This window comes from Oncorhynchus nerka, linkage group LG6 (assembly GCF_034236695.1).
Source record: "Oncorhynchus nerka isolate Pitt River linkage group LG6, Oner_Uvic_2.0, whole genome shotgun sequence".
In the NCBI taxonomy this organism is placed as follows: Eukaryota; Metazoa; Chordata; class Actinopteri; order Salmoniformes; family Salmonidae; genus Oncorhynchus; species Oncorhynchus nerka.
In genome coordinates, this window is record NC_088401.1 from 1,126,971 (window position 1) to 1,150,036 (window position 23,066).

Genomic DNA, 23,066 nt, shown 5'->3' on the forward strand with positions numbered 1-23,066 from the left:
TTATCAGAGATTGTAGAGAACCTAGAGACCTCTCTCTTTCTCTGGAATTATATACACTAGTGTTATCAGAGATGGTAGAGAACCTAGAGACCTCTCTCTCTTTCTCTGGAATTATATACACTAGTGTTATCAGAGATTGTAGAGAACCTAGAGACCTCTCTCTTTCTCTGGAATTATATACACTAGTGTTATCAGAGATTGTAGAGAACCTAGAGACCTCTCTCTTTCTCTGGAATTATATACACTAGTGTTATCAGAGATGGTAGAGAACCTAGAGACCTCTCTCTTTCTCTGGAATTATATACACTAGTGTTATCAGAGATTGTAGAGAACCTAGAGACCTCTCTCTTTCTCTGGAATTATATACACTAGTTTTATCAGAGATTGTAGAGAACCTAGAGACCTCTCTCTTTCTCTGGAATTATATACACTAGTGTTATCAGAGATTGTAGAGAACCTAGAGACCTCTCTCTTTCTCTGGAATTATATACACTAGTGTTATCAGAGATGGTAGAGAACCTAGAGACCTCTCTCTTTCTCTGGAATTATATACACTAGTGTTATCAGAGATTGTAGAGAACCTAGAGACCTCTCTCTCTTTCTCTGGAATTATATACAGTAGTTTTATTAGATACGTCCTTTCATGGGCAACGTTAGCTAGTTAACATTTGTTTTCTACATCTAGCTACATATTGAACTTCCATCCTCTCAGTCCAGGGGCACAATGTATTTTACGGGTGGATCAGAGTCGCTGATGGACATTTCAGCTAGCTAGCATTTGATAGCTATTTTGTCCTGGGAGATGAACATCGGGTTGTTATTTTACCTTGACATGCATATGGTCCGATGTACAGCACTTCTTCCTCCATTTAGATGTTGTGTAGATACTAGATCCTATTACCATATTATTACTACAAGATACTGATCACTTGTCAATGTTTGTCCAGACACAGGACGGATAGGCTGTCATCAGCTCTATATCTGACTGGACCTTTAATATAATGTCTTTGAACATGGTTCATGTGTATCTAGAAGGAGAGGAACAACGGGACAGACAAGGACTCTGAGAGGTCATCTATTCCTATACAGCAGCTGTTGCCTATTTGGAGCTAACTGCTGAACATTTCTGACACTGATTTGTTATATATATATATATAGACTACCATTCAAAAGTTTGGGGTCACTTAGAAATGTCCTTGTTTTTGAAAGAAAGGCATATTTTTTTGTCCATTAAAATAACATCAAATTGATCAGAAATACAGTGTAGACATTGTTAATGTTGTAAATCACTACTGTAGCTGGAAATGGCAGATTTTTTATGGAATACCTACATAGGCGTACATTATCAGCAACCATCACTCCTGTGTTCCAATGGCACGTTGTGTTAGCTAATCCAAGTTTATCATTTTAAAAGGCTAATTGATCATTAGAAAACCCTTTTGTAATTACGTTAGCACAGCTGAAAACTGTTGTTCTGGTTAAAGAAGCAATAAAACGGTCCTTCTTTAGACTAGTTGAGTATCTGGAGCATCAGCATTTGCAGGTTCGATTACGGGCTCAAAATGGACAGAAACAAAGACCTTTTTTCTGAAACTCGTCAGTCTATTCTTGTCCTGATAAATGAAAACTATTCCATGCGAGAAATTGCCAAGAAACTGAAGATCTCGTACAACGCTGTGTACTACTCCCTTCACAGAACAGCACAAACTGGCTCTAACCAATATAGAAAGAGGAGTGGGAGGCATCGGTGCACAACTGAGCAAGAGGACAAGTACATTAGAGCGTGTACTTCGAGAAACAGACGCCTCACAAGTCCTCAACTGGCAGCTTCATTTAATAGTACCTGCAAAACACCAGTCTCAACATCAACAGTGAAGAGGCGACTCCAGAATGCTGGCCTTCTAGGCAGAGTTGCAAAGTGAAAAGCTATATCTCAGACTGGACAATAAAAATAAAATATTAAGATATTAAGATAACACAGACACTTGACAGAGGAAGATTGGGAAAAAGTGTTATGGACAGACTAATGTAAGTTTGACGTGTTTGGATAACAAAGAAGAACATCCGTGAGACGTAGAAAAAATGAAAAGATGGTGGAGGAGTGACGTCATCTGTCAAGCATGGTGGAGGCAATGTGATGGTCTGGGGTTGCTTTGGTGGTGGTAAAGTGAGAGATTTGTTCAGGGTAAAAGGGATCTTGAAGAAGGAAGGTTATCACTCCATTTTGCAACATCATGCCATACCCTGTGGACGGTCCTTAATTGGAGCCAATTTCCTCCTACAATAGGACAATGACCCAAAGCACAGCTCCAAACTATGCAAGAACTATTTAGGGAAGAAGCAGTCAGCTGGTATTCTGTCTATAATGGAGTGGCCAGCACAGTCACCGGATCTCAACCCTATTGAGCTGTTGTGGGAGCAGCTTGACCGTATGGTACGTAAGAAGTGCCCATCAAGCCAATCCAACTTGTGGGAGGTGCTTCAGGAAGCATGGGGTGAAATCTCTTCAGATCACCTCAACAAATTTGTTGCATTTAGTAAGATCTACTCCGGAAGCCTTTTATCAGTGACCGTCTAAGTGAATGTGAGAGATACCCACCCATGACTGTGTTGTTAGTGACAGAGTCATGGCATTTTAAGATCTTGCTTTATTTGAAGTAAGATCTGACTGTGTTTGTTAGTGACAGAGTCATGGTTGTTGGAAGATCCTTTATCAGAGACCGTCTAAGTGAATGTGAGAGATACCCACCCATGACTGTGTTTGTTAGTGACAGAGTCATGGTTGTTGCATTTAGTAAGATCTACTCCGGAAGCCTTTTATCAGAAACCGTCTAAGTGAATGTCTTTCAATAAAAAGTCAACCTTTTATGACCACATATTAGACAGGTCATAAGGCCTTTAGTTATGGACTAGTTAGTCTTTAGTTATGGTCTAGTTATCCTCAGTCTTTACTTATGAACTAGTTAGTCTTTAGTTATGGTCTAGTTATCCTCAGTCTTTAGTTATGGACTAGTTAGTCTTTAGTTATGACCTAGTTATCCTCAGTCTTTAGTTATGGTCTAGTTATCCTCAGTCTTTAGTTATGGACTAGTTAGTCTTTAGTTACGGTCTAGTTATCCTCAGTCTTTAGTTATGAACTAGTTAGTCTTTAGTTATTAGTTACGTCTTTGGTCTAGTTATCCTCAGTCTTTAGTTATGAACTAGTTAGTCTTTAGTTATGGTCTAGTTATCCTCAGTCTTTAGTTATGAACTAGTTAGTCTTTAGTTATGGTCTAGTTATCCTCAGTCTTTAGTTATGGACTAGTTAGTCTTTAGTTATGGTCTAGTTATCCTCAGTCTTTAGTTATGGACTAGTTAGTCTTTAGTTATGACCTAGTTTTCCTCAGTCTTTAGTTATGGACTAGTTATCCTCAGTCTTTAGTTATGGTGGACTAGTTATCCTCAGTCTTTAGTTATGGACTAGTTATCCTCAGTCTTTAGTTATGGACTAGTTATCCTCAGTCTTTAGTTATGGTCTAGTTATCCTCAGTCTTTAGTTATGGACTAGTTATCCTCAGTCTTTAGTTATGGACTAGTTATCCTCAGTCTTTAGTTATGGACTAGTTATCCTCAGTCTTTAGTTATGGACTAGTTATCCTCAGTCTTTAGTTATGGACTAGTTATCCTCAGTCTTTAGTTATGACCTAGTTATCCTCAGTCTTTAGTTATGGACTAGTTATCCTCAGTCTTTAGTTATGGACTACTTAGTTATCCTCAGTCTTTAGTTATGGACTAGTTATCCTCAGTCTTTAGTTATGGACTAGTTATCCTCAGTCTTTAGTTATGGACTAGTTGGTTATCCTCAGTCTTTAGTTATGGACTAGTTATCCTCAGTCTTTAGTTATGGACTAGTTATCCTCAGTCTTTAGTTATGGACTAGTTATCCTGTCTTTAGTTATGGACTAGTTATCCTCAGTCTTTAGTTATGACCTAGTTATCCTCAGTCTTTAGTTATGGACTAGTTATCCTCAGTCTTTAGTTATGGACTAGTTATCCTCAGTCTTTAGTTATGGACTAGTTATGTCTTTAGTTACTAGTTATCCTCAGTCTTTAGTTATGGACTAGTTATTCAGTCTTTAGTTATGGACTAGTTATCCTCAGTCTTAGTTATAGTCTTTAGTTATGGACTAGTTATCCTCAGTCTTTAGTTATGGTCAGTCTTTAGTTATGGACTAGTTATCCTCAGTCTTTAGTTATGGACTAGTTATCTTTAGTTATCAGTCTTTAGTTATGGACTAGTTATCCTCAGTCTTTAGTTATGGACTAGTTATCCTCAGTCTTTAGTTATGGGACTTTAGTTATCCTCAGTCTTTAGTTATGGACTAGTTATCCTCAGTCTTTAGTTATGGACTAGTTAGTTATCTCAGTCTTTAGTTATGGACTAGTTATCCTCAGTCTTTTTAGTTATGGACTAGTTATCCTCAGTCTTTAGTTATGGACTAGTTATCCTCAGTCTTTAGTTATGGACTAGTTATCCTCAGTCTTTAGTTATGGACTAGAGTCTTTAGTTATGGACTAGTTATTAGTCTTTAGTTATGGACTAGTTATCCTCAGTCTTTAGTTATGACCTAGTTATCCTCAGTCTTTAGTTATGGACTAGTTATCCTCAGTCTTTAGTTATGGACTAGTTATCCTCAGTCTTTAGTTATGGACTAGTTATCCTCAGTCTTTAGTTATGGACTAGTTATCCTCAGTCTTTAGTTTATCCTTTGTTATGGACTAGTTATCCTCAGTCTTTAGTTATGGACTAGTTATCCTCAGTCTTTAGTTATGGACTAGTTATCCTCAGTCTTTAGTTATGGACTAGTTATCCTCAGTCTTTAGTTATGGGTTACAGTCTTTAGTTTGACCTAGTTATCCTCAGTCTTTAGTTATGGACTAGTTATCCTCAGTCTTTAGTTATGGACTAGTTATCCTCAGTCTTTAGTTATGGACTAGTTATTAGTCTTTAGTTATGGACTAGTTATCCTCAGTCTTTAGTTATGGACTAGTTAGTCTTTAGTTATGTCTAGTTATCCTCAGTCTTTAGTTATGGACTAGTTATCCTCAGTCTTTAGTTATGGACTAGTTATCCTCAGTCTTTAGTTATGGACTAGTTATCCTCAGTCTTTAGTTTTAGTCTTTAGTTATGGATTAGTCTTTAGTTATGACCTAGTTATCCTCAGTCTTTAGTTATGGTTACTAGTTATGGACTAGTTATCAGTCTTTAGTTATGGACTAGTTATCCTCAGTCTTTAGTTATGGACTAGTTATCCTCAGTCTTTAGTTATGGACTAGTTATCCTCAGTCTTTAGTTATGGACTACTAGTTATCCTCAGTCTTTAGTTATGACCTAGTTATCCTCAGTCTTTAGTTTGGTCTAGGACTAGTTATCCTCAGTCTTTAGTTATGGACTAGTTATCCTCAGTCTTTAGTTATGGACTAGTTATCCTCAGTCTTTAGTTATCCTCAGTTATTAGTTATGGACTAGTTATCCTCAGTCTTTAGTTATGGACTAGTTATCCTCAGTCTTTAGTTACTAGTTATCCTCAGTCTTTAGTTATGGACTAGTTATCCTCAGTCAGTCTAGTTATCCTCAGTTAGTTGGACTAGTTATCCTTTAGTTATGGACTAGTTATCCTCAGTCTTTAGTTATGGACTAGTTATCCTCAGTCTTTAGTTATGGTCTAGTTATCCTCAGTCTTTAGTTATGTTATCCTCAGTCTTTAGTTATCCTCAGTCTTTAGTTATGACCTAGTTATCCTCAGTCTTTTAGTTATGGTCTTTAGTTATGGACTAGTCTTTAGTTATGGAGTCTAGTTATCCTCAGTCTTTAGTTATGGACTAGTTATCCTCAGTCTTTAGTTATGGACTAGTTATCCTCAGTCTTTAGTTATGGACTAGTTATCCTCAGTCTTTAGTTATGGACTAGTTATCCTCAGTCTTTAGTTATGGACTAGTTATCCTCAGTCTTTAGTTATGGACTAGTTATCCTCAGTCTTTAGTTATGTCCTAGTTATCCTCAGTCTCAGTCAGTCTTTAGTTATGGTCTAGTTATCCTCAGTCTTTAGTTATGGACTAGTTATCAGTCTTTAGTTATGGACTAGTTATCCTCAGTCTTTAGTTATGGACTAGTTATCAGTCTTTAGTTATGGACTAGTTAGTCTTTAGTTATGGTTTATCCTCAGTCTTTAGTTATGGTTATCCTCAGTCTTTAGTTATGGACTAGTTATCCTCAGTCTTTAGTTATGGACTAGTTATCCTTTAGTTATCAGTCTTTAGTTATGGACTAGTTATCCTCAGTCTTTAGTTATGGACTAGTTATCCTCAGTCTTTAGTTATGGACTAGTTATCCTCAGTCTTTAGTTATCCTCAGTCTTTAGTTATGGACTAGTTATCCTCAGTCTTTAGTTATGGACTAGTTATCCTCAGTCTTTAGTTATGGACTAGTTATCCTCAGTCTTTAGTTATGAGTCTTTAGTTATGGACTAGTTATCCTCAGTCTTTAGTTATGGACTAGTTATCCTCAGTCTTTAGTTATGGACTAGTTATCCTCAGTCTTAGTTATGGTGGACTAGTTATCCTCAGTCTTTAGTTATGGACTAGTTATCCTCAGTCTTTAGTTATGGACTAGTTATCCTCAGTCTTTAGTTATGGACTAGTTATCCAGTCTTTAGTTATGGTCTAGTTATCCTCAGTCTTTAGTTATGGACTAGTTATCCTCTAGTCAGTCTTTAGTTATGGACTAGTTATCCTCAGTCTTTAGTTATGGACTAGTTATCCTCAGTCTTTAGTTATGGACTAGTTATCCTCAGTCTTTAGTTATGGACTAGTTATCCTGTCTTTAGTTACTAGTTATCCTAGTCTTTAGTTATGGTTAGTTATGGTCTTTAGTTATATCTAGTTATCCTCAGTCTTTAGTTATGGACTAGTTTCAGTCTTTAGTTATGGACCTAGTTATCCTCAGTCTTTATGACCTAGTTATCCTCAGTCTTTAGTTATGATCCTGTCTTTAGTTATGGACTAGTTATCCTCAGTCTTTAGTTATGGACTCTTAGTTATCCTCAGTCTTTAGTTATGGTTAGTCTTTAGGACTAGTTATCCTCAGTCTTTAGTTATGGACTAGTTATCCTCAGTCTTTAGTTATGGACTAGTTATCCTCTAGTTATCCTCAGTCTTTAGTTATGGACTAGTTATCCTCAGTCTTTAGTTATGGACTAGTTATCCTCAGTCTTTAGTTATGGACTAGTTATCCTCAGTCTTTAGTTATGGACTAGTTATCCTCAGTCTTTAGTTATGGACTAGTTATCCTCAGTCTTTAGTTATGACCTAGTTATCCTCAGTCTTTAGTTATGGACTAGTTATCCTCAGTCTTTAGTTATGGACTAGTTATCCTCAGTCTTTAGTTATGGACTAGTTCAGTCTTTAGTTATGGACTAGTTATCCTCAGTCTTTAGTTATGGACTAGTTATTCAGTCTTTAGTTATGGACTAGTTATCCTCAGTCTTTAGTTATGGACTAGTTATCCTCAGTCTTTAGTTATGGACTAGTTATCCTCAGTCTTTAGTTATGGACTAGTTATCCTCAGTCTTTAGTTATGGACTAGTTATCCTCAGTCTTTAGTTATGGACTAGTTAGTCTTTAGTTATGACCTAGTTATCCTCAGTCTTTAGTTATGGACTAGTTATCCTCAGTCTTTAGTTATGGACTAGTTATCCTCAGTCTTTAGTTATGGACTAGTTATCCTCAGTCTTTAGTTATGGACTAGTTATCCTCAGTCTTTAGTTATGGACTAGTTATCCTCAGTCTTTAGTTATCTAGTTATTAGTCTTTAGTTATGGACTAGTTATCCTCAGTCTTTAGTTATGGACTAGTTGGACTAGTTAGTCTTTAGTTATTAGTCTTTAGGACTAGTTATCCTCAGTCTTTAGTTATGGACTAGTTATCCTCAGTCTTTAGTTATGGACTAGTTATCCTCAGTCTTTAGTTATGGACTAGTTATCCTCAGTCTTTAGTTATGGACTAGTTATCCTCAGTCTTTAGTTATGGACTAGTTAGTCTTTAGTTATGGACTAGTTATCCTCAGTCTTTAGTTATGGACTAGTTATCCTCAGTCTTTAGTTATGGACTAGTTATCCTCAGTCTTTAGTTATGGACTAGAGTCTTTAGTTATAGTTATCCCTCTAGTTATCCTCAGTCTTTAGTCTTTAGTTATGGTTATCCTCAGTCTTTAGTTATGGACTAGTTATCCTCAGTCTTTAGTTAGTTATGGACTAGTTATCCTCAGTCTTTAGTTATGGACTAGTTATCTCAGTCTTTAGTTATGGACTTTAGTCTTTAGTTATGGACTAGTTAGTCTTTAGTTATGGACTAGTTATCCTCAGTCTTTAGTTATGGACTAGTTATCCTCAGTCTTTAGTTATGGACTAGTTATCCTCAGTCTTTAGTTATGGACTAGTTATCCTCAGTCTTTAGTTATGGACTAGTTATCCTCAGTCTTTAGTTATGGACTAGTTATCCTCAGTCTTTAGTTATGGACTAGTTATCCTCAGTCTTTAGTTATGGACTAGTTATCCTCAGTCTTTAGTTATGGTCTAGTTATCCTCAGTCTTTAGTTATGGACTAGTTATCCTCAGTCTTTAGTTATGGACTAGTTATCCTAGTTATCCTCAGTCTTTAGTTATGGACTAGTTATCCAGTCTTTAGTCTAGTTTTCAGTCTTTAGTTATGGTCTAGTTATCCTCAGTCTTTAGTTATGGACTAGTTATCCTCAGTCTTTAGTTATGGACTAGTTATCCTCAGTCTTTAGTTATGGACTAGTTATCCTCAGTCTTTAGTTATGGTCTAGTTAGTCTTTAGTTATGGACTAGTTATCCTCAGTCTTTAGTTATGGACTAGTTATCCTCAGTCTTTAGTTATGGACTAGTTATCCTCAGTCTTTAGTTATGGACTAGTTATCCTCAGTCTTTAGTTATGGACTAGTTATCCTCAGTCTTTAGTTATGGACTAGTTATCCTCAGTCTTTAGTTATGGACTAGTTATCCTCAGTCTTTAGTTATGGACTAGTTATCCTCAGTCTTTAGTTATGGACTAGTTATCCTCAGTCTTTAGTTATGGTCTTTAGTTAGTTATCCTCAGTCTTTAGTTATGGACTAGTTATCCTCAGTCTTTAGTTATGGTCTAGTTATCCTCAGTCTTTAGTTATGGACTAGTTATCCTCAGTCTTTCTTTAGTTATGGACTTTAGTTATGGTTAGTTATCCTCAGTCTTTAGTTATGGACTAGTTATCCTCAGTCTTTAGTTCCTCAGTCTTTAGTTATGGACTAGTTATCCTCAGTCTTTAGTTATGGTTATCCTCAGTCTTTAGTTATGGAGTTATCCTCAGTCTTTAGTTATGGACTAGTTATCCTCAGTCTTTAGTTATGGACTAGTTATCCTCAGTCTTTAGTTATGTCTTTAGTTATGGACTAGTTATCCTCAGTCTTTAGTTATGGACTAGTTATCCTCAGTCTTTAGTTATGGACTAGTTATCCTCAGTCTTTAGTTATGGACTAGTTATCCTCAGTCTTTAGTTATGGACTAGTTATCCTCAGTCTTTAGTTATGGACTAGTTATCCTCAGTCTTTAGTTATGACCTAGTTATCCTCAGTCTTTAGTTATGGACTAGTTATCCTCAGTCTTTAGTTATGGCCTAGTTATCCTCAGTCTTTAGTTATGGACTAGTTATCCTGTCTTTAGTTATGACCTAGTTATCCTCAAAATTGTGTCCTAAAAATCCAGGATAAGGGGCTACATCAGAACAAGTCAAAATACACTGGTTTGTGAAGTGATTAGAAATTCCTATCTGAATCCAGCCAAAGAGAGAGTATCCAACAATTGAAATATTTGTATCACCCACAATCTGCACTCATTATTACTGCTATGGCAATTGACTTATCAAACAGTACTAGCTCAACCATGTCAACTGGAACAACCATCTCAGTAATGGGTCCAATAAATCCAACCCCTTTCAGATTGGATTAGTTTTCGGGTGCAATATGTCCAACCCCTTTCAGATTGGATTCGTTTTCGGATGCAATATGTCCAACCCATTTCAGATTGGATTAGTTTTCAGGTGCAATAAATCCAACCCCTTTCAGATTGGATTCGTTTTCGGGTGCAATATGTCCAACCCATTTCAGATTGGATTAGTTTTCAGGTGCAATATGTCCAACCCCTTTCAGATTGGATTCGTTTTCGGGTGCAATATGTCCAACCCATTTCAGATTATTGTCCAATCCAACCCTTTCAGATTGGATTAGTTTTCAGGTGCAATATGTCCAACCCATTTCAGAGATTAGTTTTCAGGTGATAAATCCAACCTTTCAGATTGGATTCGTTTTCGGGTGCAATATGTCCAACCCATTTCAGATTGGATTAGTTTTCAGGTCCAACCCTTTCAGATTGGATTAGTTTTCAGGTGCAATATGTCCAACCCTTTCAGATTGGATTAGTTCCAACCCATTTCAGATTGGATTAGTTTTCGGATGCAATATGTCCAACCCCTTTCAGATTGGATTAGTTTTCGGATGCAATATGTCCAACCCCTTTACAGATTGGATTATTTTAGAAAAATGTAAGTTATTTATCTTTGTATAGTAAAAGATCAATAAATCAATCAACATACATGATAAAACCATAGATATTAAAACAAACTATTCTAAAAAACTAACCTGCAACAAAGCATGCTGGGAAATATGATAATGAGCCCCTTTCACGTGTTTTTCACTCTAGAAAGTTCATGGTAATTAACTCAATACAGTCAAGTAAAAACAACAACATGCGGTTAAACCTATTTATTGAATCAAATGTCCTGTTCAGTTGTCCTGAAATGTAGATAAGGTGACAGACATTCATAACACTGATCTGAAAAAAAAAGCCATGGAAAGTCACGTACATTTCTAATGACTAAATACACTCTAAAGAGGACAATGTGAAAGTAAACACTTATGTTTAAAATCTGAATACTTTGCAGATGTAGGTGTTATCCTGGTTAGAAACGGACTGGAAAAAAGCTGACTATAGTGTTTAATCTAGCATGCTAAACACTTATTGGCTAATATAAATGCTTTATCTTTACGTTTTAAACACTGATATTTAGGTTATGAACGTTTCATGGTTTTCCAGTGTAGCCTGTTGTATTAGTCGAAGGGTCATTGAATATCGACCAATTTTAGTCTACTTAATATTTTTACTAGGCTACTTTATTCTGCTTGCTAGGAATAATAGCCCACATTGCATTAAACATGCACATTTGATCTCCATAATGAAAACTGTTGCTGCTATTAAAATCAGCTGGTTAAATGTCACATGGTCATGCATTGCAATTTGTAACCTTATTGCGCTTATAATAGCAACACCTGTTGCGGTACTGACCTTGAGGAGGCAAAGTAGCTGTAACCCCCAAACAAGTCAACAAAGTCAATGCAATCCCCCTTAAAACTAAATAAAAAGACCAAATGGAAAATGAAGGTAGGGAAAGAAAGCAGTCTCGTGCATCTGCAGTGTTGTTAACGGTCCAGTGGTGTGGTCGGCGCGCGGGACCACTGACTCCCGGGGAGGAAGCGGACAACAATTAAAGGTGCGTCTGGATTTATTTATTTTCTCAGAGGGGGCGGACCCGTTTTAGTGCCTGTCACAACAAAATATAGTGGTAACTGTAGCTCACCGTTATATCTGTTGCCCAGTAATATCTCTAATTTAACTATTATTATCTGTCAATTCATCTCGTATCAAATAGATAAAGGTTCATTGGGTTTCCATGACAAGTCCAGGTTATACAGAAGAGCTCTGTTGGTTCTGGAACTCATGACCAGGATGAGCTGAAACAAGGGAGGTTCATGACCAGGATGAGCTGAAACAAGGGAGGGTCATGACCAGGATGAGCTGAAACAGGGGAGAGAGGGTCATGACCAGGATGAGCTGAAACAGGGGAGAGAGGGTCATGACCAGGATGAGCTGAAACAGGGGAGAGAGGGTCATGACCAGGATGAGCTGATACAGGGGAGAGAGGGTCATGACCAGGATGAGCTGAAACCAGGGAGGGTCATGACCAGGATGAGCTGAAACAGGGGAGAGAGGGTCATGACCAGGATGAGCTGAAACAGGGGAGAGAGGGTCATAGCCAGGATGAGCTGAAACAAGGGAGGGTCATGACCAGGATGAGCTGAAACAAGGAAGAGAGGGTCATGACCAGGATGAGCTGAAACAGGGGAGAGAGGGTCATGACCAGGATGAGCTGAAACAGGGGAGAGAGGGTCATGACCAGGATGAGCTGAAACAGGGGAGAGAGGGTCATGACCAGGATGAGCTGAAACAGGGGAGAGAGGGTCATGACCAGGATGAGCTGAAACAGGGGAGAGAGGGTCATAGCCAGGATGAGCTGAAACAAGGGAGGGTCATGACCAGGATGAGCTGAAACAAGGGAGAGAGGGTCATGACCAGGATGAGCTGAAACAGGGGAGAGAGGGTCATGACCAGGATGAGCTGAAACAAGGGAGAGAGGGTCATGACCAGGATGAGCTGAAACAGGGGAGAGAGGGTCATGACCAGGATGAGCTGAAACAAGGGAGAGAGGGTCATGACCAGGATGAGCTGAAACAGGGGAGAGAGGGTCATGACCAGGATGAGCTGAAACAAGGGAGGGTCATGACCAGGATGAGCTGAAACAAGGGAGAGAGGGTCATGACCAGGATGAGCTGAAACAGGGGAGAGAGGGTCATGACCAGGATGAGCTGAAACAAGGGAGATAGTTTCATAGCCAGGATGAGCTGAAACAAGGGAGAGAGGGTCATGACCAGGATGAGCTGAAACAGGGGAGAGAGGGTCATGACCAGGATGAGCTGAAACAGGGGAGAGAGGGTCATGACCAGGATGAGCTGAAACAAGGAAGAGAGGGTCATGACCAGGATGTGCTGAAACAGGGGAGAGAGGGTCATGACCAGGATGAGCTGAAACAGGGGAGAGAAGGTCATGACCAGGATGAGCTGAAACAAGGGAGATAGTTTCATAGCCAGGATGTGCCTAAACAGGGGAGATAGTTTCATAGCCAGGATGAGCTGAAACAAGGGAGAGAGGGTCATGACCAGGATGAGCTGAAACAAGGGAGATAGTTTCATAGCCAGGATGTGCTGAAACAGGGGAGAGAGGGTCATAGCCAGGGGGTCATAGGGGTATCAATGTCAGGATTCAAATTTTAAGTCTTCCTTCCTCTGATGTCCTGAGAAAATGTTCCGTTTCTTTGCTTGTTGAAATATCTCAAAATAATTTTCATTACAATAAATAATTGACTGAGAGAAGAGGAAATAACTTGAAGCTAACTGTACACCAGCTGCCTAACAGTCCATTACTTTCTATTGATAATCTATTCAAAATATATTGTGTCTCAACAGAACAATGCAAACCAAAGTTATCTATGCAGCAGGACAGGAGCAGGTGCAAATACCGTTCTGATCTGTAGTTCTCTGTGTTGCCAGGTCTGTTTGGGGAGGGTCTGAACCTGTAGTTCTCTATGTTGCCAGGTCTGTTTGGGGAGGGTCTGAACCTGTAGTTATCTGTGTTGCCAGGTCTGTTTGGGGAGGGTCTGAACCTGTAGTTCTCTGTGTTGCCAGGTCTGTTTGGGGAGGGTCTGAACCTGTAGTTCTCTATGTTGCCAGGTCTGTTTGGGGAGGGTCTGAACCTGTAGTTATCTGTGTTGCCAGGTCTGTTTGGGGAGGGTCTGAACCTGTAGTTCTCTATGTTGCCAGGTCTGTTTGGGGAGGGTCTGAACCTGTAGTTTTCTGTGTTGCCAGGTCTGTTTGGGGAGGGTCTGAACCTGTAGTTCTCTGTGTTGCCAGGTCTGTTTGGGGAGGGTCTGAACCTGTAGTTCTCTGTGTTGCCAGGTCTGTTTGGGGAGGGTCTGAACCTGTAGTTATCTGTGTTGCCAGGTCTGTTTGGGGAGGGTCTGAACCTGTAGTTCTCTATGTTGCCAGGTCTGTTTGGGGAGGGTCTGAACCTGTAGTTCTCTATGTTGCCAGGTCTGTTTGTGGAGGGCCTGAACCTGTAGTTATCTGTGTTGCCAGGTCTGTTTGGGGAGTGTCTGAACCTGTAGTTCTCTATGTTGCCAGGTCTGTTTGGGGAGGGTCTGAACCTGTAGTTGTCTGTGTTGCCAGGTCTGTTTGGGGAGGGTCTGAACCTGTAGTTCTCTGTGTTGCCAGGTCTGTTTGGGGAGGGTCTGAACCTGTAGTTCTCTGTGTTGCCTGGTCTGTTTGGGGAGGGTCTGAACCCATAGTTCTCTGTGTTGCCAGGTCTGTTTGGGGAGGGTCTGAACCTGTAGTTCTCTGTGTTGACTGGTAGAGTGATACACAGTGCTACAAAACATATTTATCAATACAGCCTTATCAATACAGTGTTAAAACACAGCCTTATCAATACAGCCTTATCAATACATCCTTATCAATACAGCCTTATCAATACAGCCTTATTAATACAGCCTTATCAATACAGCCTTATCAATACGGCAATACAGCCTTATCAATACAGCCTTATCAATACATCATCCGTATTAATACTGTATTAATACAGTGTTACAATACACTCTCATCAATACAGACCGATCAATACAGCGTTACAATACAGCAATACAGCCTTATCAATACAGCAATACAGCCTCATCAATACAGCCTTATCAATACAGCAATACAGCCTTATCAATACAGCCTTATCAATACAGCAATACAGCCTTATCAATACATCCTTATCAATACAGTGTTACAATACAGCAATTAAGCCTTATTAATACAGTGGTACAATACAGCCTTATCAATACAGTGTTACAATACAGCCTTATCAATACAGTGTTACAATACAGCAATACAGTGTTACAGCCTCATCAATACAGTGTTACAGCCTCATCAATACAGTGTTACAGCCTCATCAATACAGTGTTACAGCCTCATCAATACAGTGTTACAGCCTCATCAATACAGTGTTACAGCCTCATCAATACAGTGTTACAGCCTCATCAATACAGTGTTACGATACAGATAATCATGGACTTCAATAAAACAGCAGAGGGAGCATCCCCCCTATCCACATTGACAGGACAGCAGTGGAAAGTTTTAAGTTCCTCGGTGTACACATCACAGACAAACTGAAATGGCCCACCTACACAGACAGTATGGTGAAGAAAGCGCAACAGCGCATTTTCAACATTAGTAGGCTGAAAATTTTTGGCTTGTCACCTAAAACCCTCACAAACTTTTACAGATGTACAATCGAGAGCATCCTGTCGGGCTGTATCACCGCCTGGTACGGCAACTGCACCGCCCACAACCGTAAGGATCTCCAGAAGGTGGTGAGGTCTGCACAATGCAACACTGGGTCGTGGTCCCATGGTGGGAACATCAATCAGGGCCGTGGTCCCATGGTGGGAACATCAATCAGCGGAAATGTTCAAGTGCGCCACCTGTAGTTTTTGATAAAACTCAAACTTTCATTAAAATGCACATACAATGTACTGAATTAAAGCTACACTCATTGTGAATCTATCCACCGAGTCAGATTTGTAAAATGCTTTTCGGTAAAAGCATGAGAAGCTATTATCTGATAGCATGTATCCCCCAGAATACAGTAACGTCACCTAACGACAGATTTTGCGATAGCCGGGGGCTACTCAAAACGCAGAAATAAAATATAAAACATTCATTACCTTTGACGAGCTTCTTTCTTGGCACTCCTAGATTAAATCGGTCCATATATAGCCTAGATATCGATCTATGAAGACTGTGTGAACAACGGAAAAAATGAGCGTTTTTTAACGTAACGTCATTTTTTTAAATTAAAAAAGTCGACGATAAACTTTCACAAAACACTTCGAAATACTTTTGTAATGCAACTTTAGGTATTAGTAAACGTTAATAATCTATCAAAATGATCACGGGGCGATGTATATTCTTTAACTTCACGTCTTGACATCATGGCCGGATATTGCTCAACCAAAACATCCTGTCGGAAACCGGAGGAAATCGGCTCCCTTGTTTCGGTTTGACCAAGAAACAAAGCCGAAGCAAATGACAAGACTCTAGACATCGTGTGGAAGCTGTAGGTATTGCAACCTCGACCTCATTTAATCCGGTTCACCTTTAACAATTCTTGGAAGTGGCGCATGGATATTTTTTTCCATTTTCAGTGATCAGATTTTCCTTCACTTTTCGATGAAACACACGTTCTGTTATAGTCACAGCCGTGATTTAACCAGTTTTAGAAATGTCTGGGTGTTTTCTATCCACACATACTAATCATATACATATACTATATTCCTGGCATGATTAGCAGGGCGCTGAAATGTTGCGCGATTTTTAACAAAAAGCTGCGAAAATTCGTAACTTCCCTAAGAGGTTTTAATATATGGATCACTAGTCACTTTAAATAATGCGATTTTAATAATGTTTACATGTCTTGCATTACTCATCTCATATGTATATACTGTATTTTATACTATCTATTGCATCTTGTCTATGCTGCTCGATCATATTGTCATGTTGTGTTGCTACCATGCTGTGTTGTCATGTCACGTTCGTCGTAAGGATGAGACCAAGGCGCAGCGTGATATGAATACATTCCTCTTTTAATGAAGTAATAACACAGAACAAACTAATGTGAAGCTATATAACACAAGTGCTGACAGGCAACTACACATAGACAATAACCCACAAAATACCCAAGGAATATGGCTACCTAAATATGGTCCCCAATCAGAGACAACGATAAACAGCTGCCTCTGATTGGGAACCAATCAAGGCAACCATAGACATATAAACACCTAGATATACAAAAACCCCATGACATACAAAAACCCCTAGTGTTAGGAATTTTATGAATAATGACTAAATATCTACATTTGAAATAGAACTATAACTAATGAAACTTAACTTAAAACTTAAAAACTTATACTCTGTTTTTATTATATCTGATTAATAATATTAATTCATAAGGAAGGGATTGTGGAGCATGAAACAGGGGGTAATTAAATAAAATAAATACCATTCCGCCAGGTTGGAGGGGACTGGAATTGTGGGTTTTTAAGCAAAAAGGGTCGTTAACCTATGGTTGAACCGACTCAACTTAGCTCTGGATATTTAGATAGGCAGAGAGTGTTTTCCTGGGTTTTCCATTATCTGGAACTGTCTTCTAAATAGTGATGGATGAAGGTGAAGATTCCAGAAGTTAATCTAGATAAGTGTGTGTCTGGAGTGAGCGAGCGATGAATAGGAATAAACTGTTGAACCTGTTCTGTCCTTGTCGATAGGAGGAAGGACATTTTATAACCTATGATGTCATATTTTGTATATAAACTGTTGTTCGTGGTTACATGGGAGTGCGCTCTGACAATAAATACTATCATCTAATTTTGATAAGACTGGTCTCTGTCTATTTTATGCAAATAAGAATCTTACAAATTCTCATAAAATAGACTAAGTGAATTCAATTAATGAAAACATATTGGAATTATGAAATTACATTAACACCTAGACAATACAAAAACTACACATACCACCCTCGTCACACCCTGACCTAACCAAAATATTAAATAAAATGTGTTGCTGCCTTGCTATGTTGTTGTCTTAGGTCTCTCTTTATGTAGTGTTGTGTTGTCTTTCTTGTCGTGATGTGTGTTTTGTACTATATTTACATATTTTTGTATTATTTTATTTATTTATTTTACTGGTCCCCGCAGGAGGACTTTTGCCTTTTGGTAGGCTGTCATTGTAGATAATAATTTGTTCTTAACTGACTTGACTAGTTAAAGGCAAGGTTAAATAAAATTGTTATAAAAATATATTTATCCATATATTTATATTTACATATTCTTATTCCATCCCTTTAGATGTGTGTGTATTTGGTAGTTGTTGTGGAATTGTTAGATTACTTGTTAGATATTACTGCACTGTCGGAACTAGAAGCACAAGAAGTGCACTACACTCACATTGAAATCTGCTAACCATGTGTATGTGACAAATAACATTTGATTTGATTTGAGATATGGCTATTATATTGTGATCACCACATTATAGGGCCGACCGGGCTCTCATCCTGGTACGACGACAGAGGCGGACAAAAAACATCTGGGTAGAAGGTATGCCGACCTCGTCTTCCTGCTCAGGGAAGAGCGGGGGCTGATACCCCAAGGAACACTCAAAGGGAGATAGGCCCGTGGCAGAGCAGGGAGGGGTGTTGCGGGCGTATTCGACCTAAACAAGCTGCTGTCTTCAGGTGGTGGGGTTGGCGGAGACCAGGCAGTGCGGTTGGCGGAGACCAGGTCGGAGACCATGTCCACAGGCAGTCCATGGGCCCGGAAGATGTGCTGCACCATGAGCTGGGCCGTCTCTTTGGCAGAGGGTAGTTTGGGGGAGAGGAAGGAAGTGGGCAGCTTTGGAAAAGCAATCCACCACGCTCAGGATGGTGGTGTTCCCCTCAGATGGGGGAAGACCCGTGACAAAGTCCAGGGAGGGATGAGACCAGGGACGCTGGAGGACAGGCAGAGGTTGGAGGAGACCACCCGGAGCTTGCCGAGGAGTCTTGTTCTGTGCACACACAGCGCAAATGGCGACAAATGCGGACACGTCAGGAACCATAGTAAGCCACCAAAGATGCTGTCGCACAAAGGCCAGGGTTTGACGGGCACCCGGTTGCAGGCAAGCCTGGTGGACTTGGCCCACTCCAGGACCATGGAGCAGACGATGTCAGGATTTTTTATTTTAAATATTTTTCTTTATTTTACCTTTATTTAACTAGGCAAGTCAGTTAAGAACAAATTCTTATTTTCAATGACGGCCTAGGAACAGTGGGTTAACTGCCTGTTCAGGGGCAGAATGACAGATTTGTACCAAGTCAGCTCGGGGATTTGAACTTGCAACCTTCCGGTTACTAGTCCAACGCTCTAGGCTACCCTGCCGCCCCAAAATGGACATCCAGTTATTAGGTCCCGCTCGGGGTTCGGCTGGGAATGCTGTGCCTCACGCATCTGCTTCCCTATTCCCCAGCTGAGTGCTGTCACCAGACATGAAGTGGGAAGGGTGGGGTTCTGGGGTAATAGTCGTGGGACAGTGCATCCTGCTTGACATTCCCGGCCAGAGGGAGAAGTTGAAACAACAGGACCCACCTGGCTTGCCTGGAGTTGAGGCGCTTGGTGGTTCGGCGATACTCCAGGTTCTTGTTGTCAGTCCACACGATGAATGGATATTCCTCCCCCTCCAGCCAGTGCCTCCCTTCAATCTTCACCACGAGAAGTTCACGATTTCTCACATCATAGTTCCTTCCCGTGGCGTTGAGGCGATTGTAAAAGAAGGTGCAGGGATGTAGCTTGAGGTCAAGGGCAGAATGCTGGGACAGGACAGCCCCCACTTCGACATCCGAAGCATCGGCCTCCACCATGAACTGACGAGATGGGTCAGGATGAACCAGGATGGGAGCTGTGGTGTAGCGATGTTTGAGGTCCCGGAACGCCGGGTCAGTAGCTGGAGACCACGTGAATGGAACCTTGGGCAAGGTGAGTGCTGACAGGGGTGAAGCCAGGGTGCTATATCCCTGGATAAAGCGGCGATAGAAGTTGACGAACCCAAGGAAACATTTCAGCTGCACCCTGGACGTAGGCTGAGGCCAATCCATCTCTGCTCTCACCTCCCTCGGATGCATCTGGACACTCCCAACAGAGATGATGTAACCCAGAAAGGGAATGGTGGAGCGATGGAACTCGCACTTCTCTGCCTTCACATACAGCTGATTCCAGAAGGCGTTGAAGGACCTGCCGATGTGGAGCATGTGTTCTTGAAAGGAGCGGGAGAATACGAGGATGTCATCAATGTAGACGAAGACGAACTGGTTCAACATGTCGCGGAGGACATCATTCACCAGAGCCTGGAACACCGCAGGGGTGTTGGTGTGACCAGATACTCTTAGAGGCCACTGGCTGTGTTGAAGGCGGTCTTCCACTCGTCCCCCTCTCGTATCTGCACCAAGTGGTAGGTGTTCCAACTTCCAACCTGGTAAACACAGTGGCCCCTGCAGCGGCACAAGGGCAGAGGAGATTAGTTGGTTAGGCTGGTGGAGGCTGGGAAGTGTAGTCAACAGGCTGGTGGTTAGTCTGAAGGCTGGGAAGTGTAGTCAACATGCTGGTGGTTAGGCTGAAGGCTGGGGAGTGGAGTCAACAGGCTGGTGGTAATCCTGAAGGCTGGGAAGTGGAGTCAACAGGCTGGTGGTTAGGCTGAAGGCTGGGCCGGTGTCGGCTAGTCTGGTGTTTAGGCTGAAGGCTGGCCTCAGCATGTATTCTAGTGGTATTGTTGGTATTGTTGGTATTGTTGGTATTGTTGGTGCAGGGCGTGACAGTGATGCAGGGAGAGGGAGAGGGAGAGAAAGAGAGAGAGACAGAGATTTGGAGGGAGAAAGAGAGGCAGAGGTAGGTAGGCAGGTAGGTAGGTAGGTAGGTAGGTAGGTAGGTAGGTAGGTAGGTACAGTTGAAGTCGGAAGTTTACATTCACTTATGTTGGAGTCATTAAAACAAGTTTTTCAAACACTCCACAAATGTCTTGTTAACAAACTATAGTTTTGTCAAGTCAGTTAGGACATCTACTTTGTGCATGACACAAAGTTTACGTACACTAAATGGACTGTGCCTTTAAACAGCTTGGAAAATTCCAGAAAAATGATGTCATGGCTTTAGAAGCTTCTGATAGACTAATTAACATCATTTGAGTCAATTGGAGGTGTACCTGTGGATGTATTTTATGGCCTACCTTCAAACTCAGTGCATCTTTGCTTGACACCATGGGAAAATCAAAAGAAATCAGGCAAGACCTCAGAAAAAAAACTGTAGACGTCCACAAGTCTGGTTCATCCTTGGGAGCAATTTCCAAATGCCTGAAGGTACCACGTTCATCTGTACAAACAATAGTATGCAAGTATAAACACCATGGGACCACGCAGCAATCATACAGCTCAGGAAGGAGATGCGTTCTGTCTCCTAGAGATGAACGTACTTTGATTTGCACTTTTCGCACCAATCTCAGAACAACAGCAAAGGACCTTGTGAAGATGCTGGAGGAAACAGGTACAAAAGTATCTATATCCACAGTAAAACAAGTCCTATATCTACATAACCTGAAAGGCCATGAAAAGCCAGACTACAGTTTGCAATTGCACATGGGGACAAAGATCATACTTTTTGGAGAAATGTCCTCTGGTCTGATGGGACAAAAATACAAGTTTGGCATAATGACAATCGTTATGTTTGGAGGAAAAAGGGGGAGGCTTGCAAGCCGAAGAACACCATCCCAACCGTGAAGCATGTGGGTGGCAGCATCATGTTGTAGGGGTGCTTTGCTGCAGGAGGGACTGGTGCACTTCACAAAATAGACAGCATCATGAGGCTGGAAAATTATGTGGATATATTGAAGCAACATCTCAAGACATCAATCAGGAAGGTAAAGGTTGGTTGCAAATGGGTCTTCCAAATGGACAATGACCTCAAGCATACTTCCAAAGTTGTGGAAAAATGGCTTAAGGACAACAAAGTTAAGGTATTGGAGTGGCCATCACAAAGCCCTGACCTCAATCCCATAGAAAATGTGTGGGCAGAACTGAAAAAGCTTGTGTGAGCAAGGAGGCCTACAAACCTGACTCAGTCACACCAGCTCTGTCAGAAGGAACTTATTGTGGGAAGTTTGTGGAAGGCTACCCGAAACGTTTGACCCAAGTTAAACCATTTAAAGGCAATGCTACCAAATACTAATTGAGTGTATGTAAACTTCTGACCCACTGGGAATGTGATGAAAGAAGTAAAAGCTGAAATAAATCATTCTCTCTACTATTATTCTGACATTTCACATTCTTAAAATAAAGTGTGTGATCCTAACCGACCTAAGACAGGACATTTTTACTAGGATTAAATTTAAGGAATTCTGAAATACTGAGTTTAAATGTATTTGGCTAAGGTGTATGTAAACTTCTGACTTCTAGGTTTGTACATAGGAAGGGAGAGTAGGTAGTGAGGGATAGTAGGTGTGTTCAGAACAGTGGGAGGACAGACATAAACACACCCTACCTTACCGACGCCACCACACACACTCATACTCACACAGAGGGAGAGAGAGGAGTAGTTATAGTTCTCAGAGTTATATCCAGACCAGACCACCGGAGATATCACTGCTACTCCTATACCTGGCCCCTCCTGTATCACTCACCTGCCATAGGTAAGATTCATACAGCATGGTAGTTATTTCATCAATGACAGTGTTATTCTTTCACTACTGTTAAATCAGTCTGTTTTCATGTTGAGATTGTTATGGTTGATATATTGCTCTTTCAGTCAGTGTTGTTACAGGTATTGTCGACTGTAAAGTTAATTCTCTGTGAACTGGCACATAAAGCTTTCTTTGTGAATTCACCAGGGAGTTGGAAGTATAATATGAGGTAGTTCTATGTACTTAGTAAGGTGTGCACACTGACCATTGTCTGATAATAATAGTGCTTAATAGATGTGGAACCAGTTTTTCCATCAGCAGTAAGCCATGGGTTAGGGTTAGGAGGGGTTAGGAGAGATTAGGAAGGGTTAGGAGGGGTTATGAAGGGTTAGGAGAGGTTAGGAGAGGTTAGGAGAGGTTATGAAGGGTTAGGAGGGGTTGGGAGAGGTTAGGAAGGGTTAGGAAGGGTTAGGAGAGGTTAGGAGAGGTTAGGAAGGGTTAGGAGAGGTTAGGAGAGGTTAGGAGAGGTTAGGAAGGGTTAGGAGGGGTTGGGAGAGGTTAGGAAGGGTTAGGAGGGGTTGGGAGAGGTTAGGAAGGGTTAGGAAGGGTTATGAAGGGTCAGGAGGGGTTGGGAGGGGTTATGAAGGGGTTATGAAGGGTTAGGAGGTGTTAGGAATGGTCAGGAGGGGTTAGGAGGGGTTAGGAGGGGTTGGGAGGGGTTAGGAGAGGTTAGGAATGGTCAGGAGGGGTTAGGAAGGGTTATGGAGGGTTAGAGAGGTTAGGAGGGGTTAG

The 23,066-nt window shown here is 40.7% G+C and overlaps 2 protein-coding genes across 8 annotated transcripts in view; one reads left to right on the top strand and one right to left on the bottom strand.

Moving 5' to 3' along the window:
- The window catches only part of hhatlb (hedgehog acyltransferase like, b), a 50,040-nt gene extending 38,401 nt beyond the window's left edge, over positions 1-11,639 (bottom strand). For all 6 annotated transcript variants that reach the window (XM_065019201.1, XM_065019196.1, XM_065019195.1 and 3 more), the window contains exon 1: positions 11,434-11,639. The gene's annotated coding sequence lies outside the window, so the exon portion shown is untranslated. The remainder of the gene's footprint in view (positions 1-11,433) is intronic.
- Positions 11,640-22,151: 10,512 nt separating this feature from the next.
- vill (villin-like) overlaps positions 22,152-23,066 on the top strand; it is an 89,590-nt gene continuing 88,675 nt past the window's right edge. For both annotated transcript variants that reach the window (XM_065019202.1, XM_065019204.1), the window contains exon 1: positions 22,152-22,283. The gene's annotated coding sequence lies outside the window, so the exon portion shown is untranslated. The remainder of the gene's footprint in view (positions 22,284-23,066) is intronic.